General features: G+C 36.1%; 1 long non-coding RNA gene across 1 annotated transcript in view; it reads right to left on the bottom strand.

The window, feature by feature from the left end:
* Nucleotides 1-9778, bottom strand: part of LOC138707351 (uncharacterized) — a 141141-nt gene extending 131363 nt beyond the window's left edge. Inside the window, exon 1 of the long non-coding RNA XR_011334190.1 lies at nucleotides 9598-9778. This is a non-coding gene — a long non-coding RNA (uncharacterized lncRNA). The remainder of the gene's footprint in view (nucleotides 1-9597) is intronic.
* Nucleotides 9779-13499: the final 3721 nt, after the last annotated feature.

The following is a 13499-nucleotide window of genomic DNA, read 5'->3' as shown; positions in this document are numbered from 1 at the left end:
AAACTTCACTCAAAGAAATGGCAGTCTAAGAATATTTTCAACTTACACTTAAAAAATTTCTGCTCTATCTCCTAAGTAATGGGCATGTAATTCCTTTGAAAGTATTTTTTTTTAGATGTACGCACTTCTCTCTTTCATTTGTTACAATGTTCTGTAAAAGCAAAGTAGATATTTATTATTTCTTCTATCCTCTCCTTTTTTACTGATTCACCAGCCAATGCAGTGTAAGGAGGGGTATATTATGATATTTGAAGCAATACTACACCTTTCATATTGAGGGTTTCACTGACCGTTTGGTCAACACGATGCAAGACCACCGCAGAAATGTCGCAGGACATGTATACAACAAGAGACAAACACCTAGTTCCGTGGAATGGTTGTAAATCTCCGCCCACTCTGAGAATCGAACCATGGACTGCTTATTTTAAAGGTGTATATTTTCCAGACAACCACAGTGAGAGAAAAGGACAAAATCGAGCAAAAAAGGATAGGTGGACTTTAGGTCACGAAAGTCTGTTGTGTATTTTAACTAAAAGACTGATCCTATTTCACCTAAATCAACTAATTTCTCAGAGAGTTTTCCATTAGAAAATAAACATAAAAAAGTGTCTATTTTAATTTTTAGGCGCAATAAGTACACAAAGACTCTTTAGGGCTGCATAATATTACTATAGGATAATCAATGTTATTAAAGACCTTTATGCTCGACCATGCCGAAATGCAGTAATTATACACCTAGTAGCAGACATTTAATGCATGTCATTAAAGTACACCTACTCATTAAAGGTCAGGTCTTTCAGCCAATGACGACTCAGGTTACAACTGTTCAGCCAATGACAGGTCAGCTTTCTACCGTTATAAAACCGCAAGTATAGATTATTCTCGGATATGCAATCGAAAGAGAATTAGCGAAAAGTCACGGAGGCTGGAAATCCAATACTGTCGCAGAAGGTTATGTTCTGTTACTATAATAATTAGCGTTAACTGTAAATAATATTCAAATAAATTCAATTTGTCATCTCGTTTTTCAATGTCTAATTTAATTTTAATGTTATCTCTGTAGGTTCTTATGGCCTAGTAAGGTCAATGTGGACATCTGTTCCTCGGAAAAAATCAATACTTTCGCGTCTGCGCACATCTCACAACATACGGGACATTGCTCCAAGTCAGATACAATAACATTAATAATATCAAGTTAGAAATATGGTCGAGCATAAAAAGTCGTATGAAACTCGCCTATAATGGTAATTAAGAAGCTCGTATGAAAATTATGAAACTCGCTTGCGCTCGTTTCATAAATATCCATACTCACTTCTTAATTACCTTCATTATAGGCTCGTTGCATAATGTACTATTATGTTATATTTATTTATGTTTATGTAAATTTACTTGCATGTAAAAGAACTCCTGGGGGACAAAATTCCGGCACACCGGCGACGCTGATATAACCTCGGTAGTTGCGAGCGTCGTTAAATAAAACATAACATTCACCACAAATAGAAACAGCAGATGTTACATAATACAAATAATATTTTTTTTTCTCAGTGTTATGAAGTTGCGTTTAATTTCAATATGTAGAATACACTGTTGTATGAAATCTTTTTCATTATTTTTTAAGCTTGATACGTAATATAGGATTACTTTTTCACTTAAAATTCGCTTTCCAAATTATACGAAATTATTGCGACTATTTCGTTTATATGACGTCATTCCATTTTCGACCAATGAAGTGTAACGAAATTTTCAATCCTAACCAATCACAGTCAGACTTTGCGATAATTTCTGCAGCTAGATTTATCGCTATCAATTTATCGCATGGTCGTTCTTTTGTTTAGTCGTTGTCGCCAACTGTTTCCCCGTGAATGAATACATTAAGATGCAACTACACGATTAAACTTTTCTTTCAACTTTAAAGCAATGAATGCAAGATTGATATTTAATATTAATTAATATATTTACGCAGTGAGGACGACGTTCAAAACGACGCACCATGTAGACACAAAATCTTCATGCATATTAATTGAACGTACCTTTTAAACTTGATTCTTTCAATATTCTTCCCAGATTGCACGCATACGCGATTGGAATATTGAACTGTGTAGATAGCTTTAGTTCCGTTACATACTACAGCGAGAATGCGTTTGTCGAGCTATAAAAAATGCTTTCGTGTAGCACTGATTGTAACGCTCGAAATAAGACACAGCTGACATTGGTCCTGCTCCCACAGGTAACATAACCTATAAGCAGCCTATAAAATTTGTGTTTTGTGAATGAACTGAAACAATTAATAGAAAGTCAGATGTTCAAATTTATGTAACATCGCATATCAAACCCAAAGACCTTGCATAGTAATAATAAGGTCTTTGATCAAACTACCTTCCGTATGACGTAATAAAATTCGTGTTTTAATTAGGAATATCTATACAGAAATGGCTTCACTGTGTAGCAACATGTCTCGCTGTGAATACATAAGCATTGGTATATAGCTGTCCCCACTGTTACTGTTAAATTAAATTATGATTTCAGCAGGTAATGAAAATGTATTTATGTTATTATAATAATAAGAGAAAAGTGCAGTACATGTAATTAACATTGTGAAACCTGTATTTCGCAATTTGCATTACTGAATAATAACATCGAATTTCTTTATTGCAGTAATCGATATTCATTCTACGAGTATTTCAACTTCACAATGTCTGAATAGGTTAAGTATTCGTTTATAAACAATTATTAACATTTTGTGATCGAATTTTAGGGTATATTATTTACATTTTTATTTTATTCACGAAATAGTCCTAATAAATGCCACTCGAGGTCTGAGATTTCCCAGATAAATCCACTCGTGGATTTATCGGCAAATCTCAGACCTCTCGTAACATTACTACAGATTATCTTACAACTAATTAGCGATAATACGTGAAATGTAATACTTGTATAACGATTTATTTTTCGAAATTAATATGAAATTCTTTGGTTTTTAGCCCACGAGCTAAGCTACTCGTCGTAGTTGATAAAGAGTTTTAAAATAACCAATTAAAGAAGTTACTCGTCGACTGCAACACAAAGCAAGTGAACAGGAAACAACTTAGGCACTGTGATTCAACGGGGCACGACCCACGCTTCTTTCTACTGTACACATTAGAGGAACTCTAGAACACAGTTAACCTGAAATCTCTTGCCTCTTTCCCATCTGGCATTAAGTTTCACTCCCAGGTTATCACTGAATTGACGACCTATGGAAATGCTGACTAGAGGCACAAAAATATGCAGTGGAAGCTCTTAAGTTCGATAGAAATCAAGTTCGACTGCTTACGTAGGACAATTAGACACGCCTCTATACCGGCACTAAGAAATGGGTTTGCCATTTGAATGGAAATTGGTCCTGTGTCTTGTAGTGATACTTTTGTTAAAGGAAAACATAATACTTTATTGATTAGGACATCCATATTGATCACTGATTTTAAATTAATAAACTCTTCTTTTTCTATTTGAGAATTGTACCGTTTGTGAGACGGAACTGTCGAAACCCACTGTGGTACTAGAAGCGCATACACAAGTCTCGGGGAGGGCAGGAAATGCAAGTACAGTACTATATTCGTTGATGAATAACCAATAAGAATTTGTATTCATTTCGCCTGCCACACCCACTACCTTTATTGGTCAGAACTTTCAATTCTGTTCTCTCGAACTTAGGAGAGTCAACTGTACTAATATTAAATCGAATGGTTGTCTGTCATAAAATATATTATATTTGATTATCAAAATTCAAGTAAATAAAATTAATAATTTCCGTAAGAGTAGTTGTAATTCTTACATATATATCACAAGAATAGCCTGCTTTTAACATAGGCCTACTTCAGTTCTGAGAGTATATACAAAATATCAGTCTTTAACCATTTATTTTCGAAATACATGCAGTATATCGTCGTTGTTCCTGCAATAACTCCTATGTGACATATTTATCGATTTTCAGATTTTCGCGCTATTAAATATCATAAATAGTGATGCAGCAAGTAATAAAATCTTCTATATGTAATTATATTTCTTTGTTTCAAAAATGTATTAATTCACAATCTCTTATGTACGGCTGCCATAGTATGAATAAATGTGTTTTTTCTTTCGTATTGAAAAATTTTATATTTTGCACATAGGAGTTATTGCAGGAACAACTACGTTATGCACATTTATAGAAAAAAACTATCCACTTAAATATTTTCTCAACCCTTATGTTTTACTTTGTTAGGAACGACGCTGTATCAACTACTGGGTTATTTATCGTTAATGGAAGTGGTGATAGCTACATGATATTTGGCGATATGAGGCCGAGGATTCCCCATAGATTATCAGACATTCGCCTTACTGTTGGGGAGAACCTAGAAAGAAAACAAGGTAATCAGCACAAGCGGGAATCGAACCCACTCCCTAGCGCAACTCTGGATCAGCAAGGCAAATACGCTACCGCCTGAGCTGAGCTGGTGGCTCTTAGAATATAAAATGTTTCGAAATTATCAATTATAATGGTGTAAAAATTGCAACACATTACTACAGCAATTTTTTGTAAATGTGCATTTTAAACATTAGCAAATTCATTATTTTTCCTCCATCCATTCACGTACAAATCCCATTCGGTGATCTTGAAATATTTGACGTACTCTATGTTGGATGGTTGAGCTGGGACTAACTCTGGTGAAAAGAGAGGGTACAGTATCACTCTAAGCACGACTGGAGACGGACAAGTCGTGGTCAAATGAGACTGCGTAAGTTTGAATGGAACTGATACCATAGAGTGCACCTTCATTCACCACATTCTAATATTAATAGTAACAGCAGTAGTAATAGTAATAAGGTAATTATTTACGTTAAATACCTCGTCTATTTCTAGCCGAAAAATTCGAAAAAGTACAGCCCTAGAATTATCGCCCGAATTTTAGGTCTAATACACTATCAAGCTTTTTGCCCGCGAAAGCATATTTTCAGTCTCAACCCAATTTCAAGCACATAATATTCTGACACAAAGTATTTGTTAACAAAATTATATTGTCTTTATACGAACTTCAAATATATGCCACTCTATATAATAGTACATTATGCAACGAGTCTATAATGAAGGTAATTAAGAAGTGAGTATGAATATTTATGAAACGGGCGCAAGCGAGTTTCATAATTTTCATACGAGCTTCTTAATTACCATAATAGGCGACTTTCATACGACTTTTTATGCTCGATCATATTTCTAACTTGATATTATTAATGTTATTGTATCTGACATGGAGCAATGTCCCGTATGTTGTGAGATGTGCGCAGACGCGAAAGTATTGATTTTTTCCGAGGAACAGATGTCCACATTGACCTTGCTAGGCCATAAGAACCTACAGAGATAACATTGAAATAAAATTAGACATTGAAAAACGAGATGACAAATTGAATTTATTTGAATATTATTTACAATTAACGCTAATTATTATAGTAACAGAACATAACCTTCTGCGACAGTATTGGATTTCCAGCCTCCGTGACTTTTCGCTAATTCCCTTTCGATTGCATATCCGAGAATAATCGATACTTGCGGTTTTATAACGGTAGAAAGCTGACCTGTCATTGGCTGAACAGTTGTAACCTGAGTCGTCATTGGCTGAAAGACCTGACCTTTAATGAGTAGGTGTACTTTAATGACATGCATTAAAGGTCTGCTACCAGGTGTATAATTACTGCATTTCGGCATGGTCGAGCATAAAATAATTTAAAAAATATGATAAGCAAATCTATGCTAATCTAGCTCACCTACACTAACCTGACCTAAATTATTTTTTTATTTTTTATTTTAGTAGGTTGTTTTACGACGCTTTATCAACAGCTTAGGGTATTTAGCGTCTGAATGTGATGAAGGTGATAATGCCAGTGAAATGAGTCCGGGTCCAACACCGAAAGTTACCCAGCATTTGCTCATATTGGGTTGAGGGAAAACCAGGTAACTTGTCCAGACCGGGAATCGAACCCGGGCCACCTGGTTTCGCGGCTAGACGCGCTAACAGTTACTCCACAGGTGTGGACGACCTAAATTAAGCAAAGACAACTTAACCTACGCTACATTCAAATGATTACGCCATCATGACGCCATCGCAGTGCAAAAGAGGAACAACTCACAAACACAACTTAGAAAAATTCATTAATTTAAATAAATTACCTTTCCTTAGAATATATATTCAAATATATATTAACACGAATGCGGAGACTTAAGAAATCTCTTCCACACAGAAATTAGTAGGCCTACATATAACCTAGGGTAATTTTCATACTTTTTAATCGATACAAACCTAAGTAGTTACTCTGCATAATTAATAATAATAATAATAATAATAATAATAATAATAATAATAATAATAATAATAATAATTCTACAGAAGTCCACTGCTGTGGAGTAACGGTAGCATTCCTTATCGTGAAACGAGTGGGCCCGGGTTCAAATCCTGGTTGGGACAAGTTACCTGGTTAAGAATTTTTCCGGACTTTTCCCTTAACTCATTAGGAATTAATGCTGGGTAACTTCCGGCGTTGGACGCTGGATTAATTTCGTTGGATAATCATCTTCATCTCACTCAGACGCTAGATAACCATAGCAGTTGACAAAGCGTTGTAATATAATCAATTAAAAATAGTACTGAAGGACTACTCCAAAGGAAGTACCACTTTTCTTTAAGACAGCGTACTAGCAACAGCACATACTACAGGGACATCATCTTATTTTTACTAACATTTTTAATATCAACTTGCCTATACCTCTGGATCAACGCCGTTTGCTGCCCCCTTCCACGACTGGAGTTCGATGATACTGGCGTAATATACGAACAAATCACCTTACTATGTATAGGAGGGAAGAAAAGTAGTTCATCCATTTACGTAAACTAGGAAATATCGCGCTTTTGAGTTAGATCATTTTCATTAGTTTTTTTTGTTTAATAAAAATACAGTACATTATTAACAATGAGTGTTTTTACTCACGAACTGAGCTGTCCATGTGGACGTATTCATTATGCAGTGTATATTATACTGCCTACAGCACATTAGCGTACAATATAGAGAATGAAGTTAAATTGAAAAATAATCATAATATGGATATTTAAACACATTTTTAAAATGGTGGCCGTTCATATCGATGCAGGCTTCAGTTCTAATATGCATATTATCGCATTACAGACTATTGTACCTAATCCCAATTACCAGTTTCGTCCTTCGTACTATTAAGTCATGTTGAAATAATTCTGTACCTACTCTATAAAAGAGTACTTTACGTACTGTAAATTCAATCTTCACTTCTGTCCGATCCGAAAAGATAAAATTACTCAGACATACTATCTACTGTCCGTTCAAGTGGTTATGTCGTAGTAGTCGTAGAAAAGGAGGAAATCACGTGACAGTTAATTATCTAACGAGCCCCTTTTATTTAAGTTATTTTAAACAATTGTATTATATTACGTAAACGTCCAATTCCTAACAGAAAAGAGCTAAGACAGCCCAGCTTTTACAGAGGGTTGAGCAGAAGCAGGTGGGGGAAATCGGTATGCGACGTAGGCAAACAGACAGTAGCTCTGCGAAAATATGATTCAATTTTGAAAGCTCTTTCGTCACTGGAAAACGCGAACGTATTTCTGGAACGTACTATACTCACTATATGCGGCCTTGGTTGTGTGTGGAGGACAGTTGGAAACTTCATTAGTAGAAGTGGTGGGAGTGAAGTACATTCAAAAACTCAGATGCAATAAAAATTGAGGTAAAAATAAAATGTTGTCCCTGTACTAAGCACGTGGTTTTACATTCGTGCACCCAATACTTTTCACAGGTTATCCTACAACCATTAACCTGTTTTACGTAGTGATAAATGTATTCATCGCCGTTATGCTGTTCACATCAGTCGTGAGCGAACTGATCACCATATTTATATATAAAACACCATTATTAATTACGTCGAAGTGCGACCTCTTCCAATAATATCTATCTTCACTGGCACTAAAATTGCTCCCTTGCCTGTGAGGGCCTTGCCCCCACTAACTGTCCAGAAATTTTCACCCATACCGATCGAGCAAACTTAAGTGCAGTGCTAAAATTACATGTTTCATCAGCTCGTGTCATTATGGCGGAATACAACCATTAATTACTGCTTATAGTAGAGGAGGCAAGACCTGTCCTGTAACATCACCGTGGCTATATCACCAATTGGTATGTAGGAAGAAGATAAGTTTTAGTCTGAGATGAACATCCGTATCGGTAGTTTCGTATAATATTAACCATCATGAAACAAACTCTCTTTCTGATAGCTTAAGGCCCATTCACAATGAAAATTAAACATAACCGTAACATAAACACAGAAGTTTGCGCCCAGGCTACCAAATGGGATCAGTCACAATGATTCACATAAACATTGACATAAACATTACCGTAAGACGTTAACATGAAAGTTTGCAAACTCCAAACTTTCATACTTATGCTTACGTGATTTGCAAACGGAACACAATCGTGGAGCGCTGAAGTATACGACAGAATATGAGGAAATGGCGTCGTTATGTTTCCATGGTTACCAAGTATGTTTGCTGTTGTGTTTATGTTCCCGTCGTGAATGATGGTATGACTTCTTGATTTTACTGTAACGTTAAGTTAACGCTTACGTTATGTTTAATTTTCATTGTGAATGAGCCTTTATTCTTTCCCCTATCGCACAGCTGACTGCCAGGTCTCGTCTCCTCATCTATATAACAGGGGAACATTTCTAAAATTATTCTGTAGAACATATTGTGTGTCGGAAAGTAAAAACTACGTATTTAGTACTGTATTCTATTCGGAGTACGTAACTGTTACAAAAAATGGTGCCTTCTTTTGTCAAGTTCTGTAGAACTGATGATGATGATGATGATGATGATACTTGTTCTGAAATACATGTACGGTATATGTTATAATATACACTTATAATATTTAACCGCATGACTGCCTTTTAAAAAAATCCGCATTTTCTTAAGGATATGTGAATAAATATGTATGTCATTTACTTGCAAACAATGGTAGTATTTCAAAACGCAGTCCTTCAAATATTCTGTAAATTTTCTTCAGCAATATTTTTTGAATTGTGAGGTCTCTTAAAAGAAACGTTATTTAACTCATATGTTTATCGCCATCAATTAATTGAAAACCGATTATTCCAGACAATCACAAAACGATTTTGTATTATTAACTATTTGGTATATGGGATCGCATGTTATAATATTATGGTTACGAATATTTGAATACTTTCCCACCTCTATTTATTTTTTGTGCCTTTATCACTATATCGTATCGCCCCTTCAGTTCTATGTTAAAGAAAATATTACGCTATGTTTTTCAAGTAGCATATGAATGTGAACGAATTACTAATCTATTAAACCCATTTTATTGAGTTTACTCCACATTAAAGACAACTTTTATTTATATTAAACGACTGATAATGTGAAACATCGTTACAGGTATACAAATTTCTTAGGAAATGTTCTTAAACAAACAAACAAGAAGAATAAATGTTTTGCCTAGAAATTTTCTTGGCTTGAAAAACTATTTACGAACAATATTATTTACCTCGAATAATTATATCGATTCCACGTGTTCTCTCCCACGTGGTTAATAAATAAATCTTCGTTACACGACGAATTGCCCCACTGCACACTGCTTTCTGTCTTTCGTGTTCCAGCAAGCCATCTCCAAGACGAACTGAGGTTGTTTAGTTCCAGTTCCTTCCGCGGATGTAGAGCGCAGTAAAGAATACCTCTCATATGGCAATTGACACACCGAGTATTACGTATTGGAAACATAAAAACCGTTCAGATATACCTCCCAGTTAGTTAAGAGACATGGCTGTACTAAAGAAAAGAAAAACAGCTCCATCATGCACTGCGACTGCACGAACAGGTTTCTCTGTTTACACAGAAAAGCAACTGTCTGTCAAGGTTTTCGTATCGTACTTTTTTATGTACAGATTGACATAGTTCCGATGGGACGTTAACAATCTGGAACACTATAAAAGAGGTTATAATATTAAACGTGGATTAATTTCAGCATGTTTCTGAGATAAGAATCTACGGCCTCGAATTTCACGCAGTACATTGCTGAGTTTAACCACTGCGCATATAACGGTATACTAAGAATAGGTTAACTTTTAAATATTAGGGCGTTCGAAAAGTAATGGCAACGTAGTTACTGATGATATGTTTTATTTAACGACGCTCGCAACTGCCGAGGTTATATCAGCGTTGCCGGTGTGCCGGAATTTTGTCCCGCAGGAGTTCTAATTCTAAATCTACTGACATGAGCCTGTCACATTTAAGCACACTTAAATGCCATCGATCTGGCCCGGGATCGAACCCGCAAACTCGGGCATAGAAGGCTAGCGCTATACCAACTCCGCCAACCAGGCCGTCCATAGTTACTCTTTCACACAAAATTTATTTAGGTTACTTTTGACGTTACATGCTTCAAATAGTCTCCTCCTATGTCAACAATGCATTGCCAAATTCTTGGAAGACGGTGGACTCCATCTGCAGCAGCATTTCTGGATCTCTCTCTCTCTCTCTGATCAATCTAAAGCTCGTCGGATGTCAACTCTTGATTGAAAGCGAATGCCTCGCTTCTACCCAACTTTCAATAGTTCAGTATCATAGAACTTCTCTCCCACAAGCTTCGTGTAATGCCCTAAACCAGTAATGTCAATTGATGCCCATAGGAGGAAGCGCGCGCTTTAGAGCTCAGGAGAGCCTGAGCGCTTTACAGCGGAAAGGAAAGAGACAGACGAAAGAGGTAGTATATGCCGCTTGGTCGAGCTATATTCAGGGATGGCCAGAACTGATTCAATTCCATGTTAATTTTTAGATTTGTCCGATAAGTATAAGTGCATTATAAGAATGTAAGTTTTAATTTTAATGCTCATTTTTCATAAGTTTGATTTTTTTATTTTAAAGAGATATTTTCTGAACTTTTTTTTAATAGAAAAATGACATTTTCAGATATAGGTCTATTTATTTAGTAGCCTTACACAATGTTTTCGTAGATCTAATATACCGTAAAACGTATTACTGAAGATAGTGTATTGAAAATTTTGAAAATATTCGCATGGAAATTGTTTGTAAGGAAATGAATTAACAAAACAACTACTGTTACATCATAAGGTCCACACCTGTGGAGTAACGGCTAGCATGTCTGGCTGCGACACCAGGTGGCCCGGGTTCGATTCCCGGTCGGGGCAAGTTACCTGGTTGAGGTTTCTTCCGGGGTTTTCCCTGAGCCCAATATGAGCAAATGCTGGGTAACTCTCGGTGCTGGACCCCGGACTCATTTCACCGGCATCATCACCTTCATCTCATTCAGAAGCTAAATAACCTAAGCTGTTGATAAAGCGTCGTAAAATAACCTAGTTACATCATAAGCAAAAGACACGTGCCCACATGTTGTAAAAATGTCAGCTCTATAGCTTCAGCAAATTTCGAGAAAATAATTTAATATTCTGATGATAGGACGTTGCTCACCAATATCACCTTAAAAGCATAATGCGATAAGAGTTTTGTTATGGAATATTAGTTACTTTGCTTTGCACTGTAATATTGTTTTGATTAGTTTATTGTTTACTTTTATAAGGCTGAAGGTACCATCAATATTATTTCCAACTTATCATGTCATACTCAATCTCTTTTTTTGGGGGGGATATCACTTTCTTTATGAATGATGTGTTTCATCCACTTAGTACAGTATAGTTATACTACTATGGAATATATGTGAATATTCCTTCTTAACTCTTTATTATGTTATTAAAATTTAAAACACAAGTGCAATATTAAGAAATTGATGTTAGTACTTTTGTTTTACAGACAATATAGATAATATCAAACAGAAAGAAGCCATATAAAAATGACGACATAAAATTTCTCGTTCCCTTTGAAGTTTGTGCACCACTGTTTTCTTAGTCCAATAGGCTGCTTATTCATATACACAACCCTTCCTCTTTCCATACCTAGCGCTTGATGCCCGCTCACGACGTCAAGGTCAGAAAAATGTGCTTGTTTTGACATCACTGCCCTAAACCATACAGTTTTATGTTTTTCTCTTGCAACTTGAATTTTTATGAACCACCTCTTCCGTACCTTTAGGGCTCTAACGTTTACTACGAATCGGAAACAGCCACTGTATTTATAAAGTATGGCTACTTCGAGATTTTCAATGCAATTTATGAAACAACCGCTGTTGTGTACAAGATTTTAACGGTCACCGCTAGGAGCACTGATTTACAGAATTTTTGCCATTACTTATGGAGTGCCCTAGTATATTTTATGATCCTGGGAGAAAAGCAACTCTTCCAGTTTCCTCTAATAGTAGATTACTCGGGTGGCGTTTGTGGGTTTCCATGTACCTACAATATTTTTCTTTACACGAGTGCTTTCGCATGTTATACTATCATTTCATAACATGGGGCTAAAATGAAAGTTAAGTATCATATGATTGTTTTTGTATAAATGTTCAGTGGTGGATTTACAATTCTGCCCCCTGCAGATGGGCAAGAGTTTCCGGTCCTCTTTTATTTAATTGCGTTGGTAGAGTATGTGTACCACCACGTACCACACATTGTTCGTAACGTTTCTGAAGATTATTGAAGATGTTGATGAAGAAAGTTTCCTGTAAGGATACAAAAAATGACGTTATCTTCGGGAATATTTGTAGGTGAACCCTGTCTTGAAAACTGTTTTTTTCCTCATATGTAGGTATCTGGAGTCATGAGATCCGGAGATCAGGAGGGGTACGAGAATTGAGTACCAAGAGAAATTAGGCGATCTCCAAAGTGTCGTCACAGTCTACTATATACAGTCACGAAGCTTGAGTTTTGAGGGTGCTAGAAACAATGGACTGTGACGGTACTATTTTACATTGCCTGAAATGAGGCGATATTAGCGATCCTAGTGGTGAGCAACTATATAATGTTTGCATATTTACTACGTATTGAGCTTCGCGACTGTATATACTAGACTGTGGTGTCGTTGCAGAAAGGCAATCCGCTCCTACGCGGGTAGATTGTAACTCCATCTTGCTGCATCCATTGTCGTTGGGAGGAGTAAGTTTCTGGCACGAAATAAAGCGGCGCAAATCCCACATGAATAGATAATAATAATAATAATAATAATAATAATAATAATAATAATAATAATAATAATAATAATAATAATAATATTCTGTAGAGTACTGTACCTGTTTTGCTGTTTTTGGATTCTGTGTAGCAGCCTCGATGAAATAAGAACCCAATATTCCACTGACCAGACAAGGCACACCAAATCTACAGTGCAAGGGTTTCTATAGCCTATAACAGCCGTGGCGAAAATGCAATCGTACGCCGAGCCACTGTGTAACCTGCAACGTGCATAGCACCTATGGAGGGAGGCGGACAGCCGAAGGGGAAGTGAAGCAACTGTCTGAATTATTAACGGATTTTCATTTTCCTTACG

The sequence above is a fragment of the Periplaneta americana genome, chromosome 10 (assembly GCF_040183065.1).
Source record: "Periplaneta americana isolate PAMFEO1 chromosome 10, P.americana_PAMFEO1_priV1, whole genome shotgun sequence".
Taxonomy (NCBI): domain Eukaryota; kingdom Metazoa; phylum Arthropoda; class Insecta; order Blattodea; family Blattidae; genus Periplaneta; species Periplaneta americana.
Note: the sequence above shows the minus strand (reverse complement) of the source record. Positions and strands in the feature narration are given on the sequence as shown.